Below are 3,558 nucleotides of genomic sequence, written 5' to 3'. Positions count from 1 at the left end.
TCGATAAGCAACTATACTCATTATGAGCTCATAGAAACTGCAATATGTTAATAGTNGCATCCTGATTAGAGAACTTCTATCAACTATGCTATAAGCAACTATACTCATTATGAGCTCATAGAAACTGCAATATGGTAATAGTGTCATTATGATTTTCCGCATGACACTAATATTTCCATTTGAGTATTTAAACCTAATAAGTCTGTTGTTTTGTTTGTCTAAGCTTCCATATATTCATATGGATATGAACTAATTTCATACATTTAAGGTGAACTATTATATATGATATTTGATCGATACAAATTGTAGAAAATACTAAATTCATTTTACAATTACTAAATTGTATGTTCTTAAACAAGTATAATTATCAGGAATTAAGAGTTATTTGGATAGGAATATTCAGGTTGGGTGTCTAAGTTAGTAATACATTTTGTATCTTTGTGCTAAATAGATCAAGTGATCAACTTGATAACTCTACTATGGCTGCGCCAGAAAGCTTGGTTCAGTTTCTCCTACTTTTGAGGAATTTTCTTCTGAGTCCTTTTCACTTACTACTACGTACAAATAAAACAAAGGGAAAAGGAAAACTTATCACCACATACAAATAGTTGTAGAAGGTTTCAATGCACAATATAGGTATCGATTTCGAGAAAAAGTTTAACCAATAAGCATAAGACATATCTAAAAGAAAACTATATGAGGTAATTACCATTTATCGTGCCTTTAAATTGTCCAATTTATTTTGTCCAATGAGTTGAGTGAGCAGCATCATAGCCCTATATTGACTGAAAGGTGCGTGGAATAACATTTTAGTCGTTTCTTCTTCTTTCATTTCTTGATTGTTTTCAAGAAACAGAAAGTTATGATATAGTCTTCTAAAAAATAATGCCTTAGATTCTTAATTTTTAAATGTCTTTTTCTTTTCGCCGTTAAGACATCATGAATGAGATTGTGAAGGATGCATTTGAATTATGTGAACCTGCTTTTCAGTGTAAGAGTAATGACATGAGTAAGAGGAAAATTAAGGGAAAGAGTAAGGGGAAGAGTAAGGGAAAGAGTACGGAAACAAGTTTATCTTCCCTGATCCAGTCACTTGATACTATTGATTGTGAGGCTTTACATTATTCTTGATTTAACTGTATACATTGATTTAACTATTTAGTTGAGTTAATGTACTTTCTTGCAGTGAATCCTTCATACAACTACTGGTGATCATTTCATTTATAAGGCAAATCTCGTGTTAGATATTCAGCTTGGTAGTTTTTTATTAGTTGAGCTTGTCATTTTCAATCACTAATTTTCTATTGAGATCAGTAACTTTGTTGCCTTAAATCTTTTGTCTTCCTTCTTAGCTTATTCTCAATACTAAAAAGGATTCAACTGGAGTACTTTAAGAAGGGTCGTTGAATGAGCTAACTTTGATGAACCTATATACTTTTGGCTGAATAATTCTTGAAGGTTTTATCTCCTCAAGTATTTCTATTAGTTGTATGATTTTGTGGAGTTTAAGTTGAGTTTCATTGTTGTGAGTTGCTTAATCTTTGTATCTTAGGTAGGTTAGGAAATCTGATGTCAAACCCCTACAGATAATCAATGACTATCCTGTCTACAATATTCATTACGTATTGATAGTTTCCATCAAGTTGTTGTTAACTTGAGTTATCCAAGTTGCTTCAGACTAAATGTTTGGATGATAAAAGGTAAAATCTTGTAGCTATACCGTTGATACAAGAGGCTAACTGTTTGAATGACACAAGGTAAAAATGTTGCAGTTATACTATTGATATGAGCTACAAAGTCTCGCATCAAATATTGCAGATAGCCATGAAAATTTATCTTTTCACCGTGCACAAGCTTGGGAGGAGATTGCTCTTTTGAGTACTGTTGGTGCGTGTTATAGTGAACTTTTATATGTTGCTGAAATCATTATTCCATCATAACTAAGAACGATTTAGTAAAGGGTAGTAATTCAGTTGGCCTCTATTAATTATATGATTCACTCTTATCTTAAAAACATGATGTGGGTGAATTACTCGCTAGCATTTTCTCCTTCACAAATTGGAGATGAATATTTCCTCTAGACAAGGTCTATATATACTTGTTTGCTTCTACCACAATGATTTTGACAGAATGATGGCGAACTTATATATATTCTTTCTAATTCTATGTTGTAGTGAGCTCTGCCTTTCTTTTGTTATGTTCTTTTTTCCCCCTTTTGAATTGACAAGTTCTTCGACCTTCTTGATTTTATCCTTGGTATTAAAGAGTTTGTTGAGTTGTAGCAGCCAAACTTATCATGTATATGACTCATTGCTTATTGATTGTAATTTTTCATTCATCACATAGCAGTTTGAAAGTTTTTAAATGTTGTTTGATAAGGAGCCTAAAAAGGTGCAGCTCAAATGTGAAATCTACTTGTACTATCATATAAGACTTACTTAGGAAGAAAAGGACTATTTTCACTTATATTTTTTGTAAAATAATGAAATTATACAAGACATTTGTTAGTATTTTGAAGGTCTATTTGCCTCATAAAGATAGTTTACAAATTTGACAACAAGTAAAATCACTCCATAAAGTTGTTGGGCCCGTGTCTACATGGGCAAAACTTACCTAGTAAATTAATACAAATATGTTAAGACTTTAATAATTTCATAATAAATTAAAATTAATAATTATATAAATTAATACAAATTTGTTAAGACCTGTAATTAATGCTTTATTAGTAGTAACTAATAAATAGTAAATTTAAAGATGTAATATTAACTCTTAATTAAATATGTGGTGTGATTTTCTTATTCTTACTGATTTATTTGGACTAACGTCATTATTACACATCTTCCTTTAGGCACTATATAAGTTTCTAAAGGGCATCAAATAATTCATACATTCATATCATATAAAAGTTCAATACTGAAGGAAACATGAAGAGTTTCATCATGCTTTTTCTTTTTGCTGTGACAATTTTTTTCACTTTGTTTGACCGTTCACTAGGTACATTTTTTCCTTCAAAGCATATGAAATTATTTTATCTACAATCTGAAAATATTTATTTTCATCATTTATCTTTTTAATCGTATAGTTTAATGTGTACTCTTGTCATTATTTTGTATCAGGTGATGATCCTAAATTTTGTCCAGGAACTTTCACAGTTAATGACGTATGTGCTAATATTAGTTGTGGATATCAAGCTGTATTTCACTGGCCAGCAAGTAAAATGCCTCATAGTTGTGTTTGTACTGCTTCAGGAAGCAATCAAAGTCTTTGTACTTGTCAAATTGTTTGTGATGCAAAATAATGTAATAAAAGTGCTTATTATTGATGTTGATTCAATAATTGTATGTATCTATTGAATGGTTGAGAATAAATAGAAACATATTGTTAAAGAATGACAAAAGTCCCACATCGGTGATTAATGAGATGGATGGACTCCTCATAAGGCTTGGACAATCCTCCTTCCTTTGAGCTAGCTTTGGGGTGTGAGTTAGGCCTAAGACCTAATTTTCACACATATAATATGAAAAACATTAAAAATTGAGAAACCAAAATAGCATCTAA

The 3,558-nt window shown here is 30.8% G+C and overlaps 2 long non-coding RNA genes across 2 annotated transcripts; both read left to right on the top strand.

Annotated features, from left to right (window-relative positions):
- Positions 1 to 931: 931 nt before the first annotated feature.
- Positions 932 to 1,251, top strand: LOC114074794. Its single transcript, XR_003575078.1, has 2 exons — positions 932 to 1,108; positions 1,187 to 1,251. It is a non-coding gene; the product is annotated as an uncharacterized LOC114074794 (long non-coding RNA).
- Positions 1,252 to 2,859: 1,608 nt separating this feature from the next.
- On the top strand, positions 2,860 to 3,333 carry LOC114074796. The gene is made up of 2 exons (XR_003575079.1): positions 2,860 to 2,994; positions 3,117 to 3,333. It is a non-coding gene; the product is annotated as an uncharacterized LOC114074796 (long non-coding RNA).
- The last annotated feature ends 225 nt before the right edge of the window (positions 3,334 to 3,558 follow it).

The sequence above is a fragment of the Solanum pennellii genome, chromosome 11, assembly GCF_001406875.1.
Source record: "Solanum pennellii chromosome 11, SPENNV200".
Taxonomy (NCBI): domain Eukaryota; kingdom Viridiplantae; phylum Streptophyta; class Magnoliopsida; order Solanales; family Solanaceae; genus Solanum; species Solanum pennellii.
This window is presented reverse-complemented; position numbering and strand designations above follow the sequence as displayed.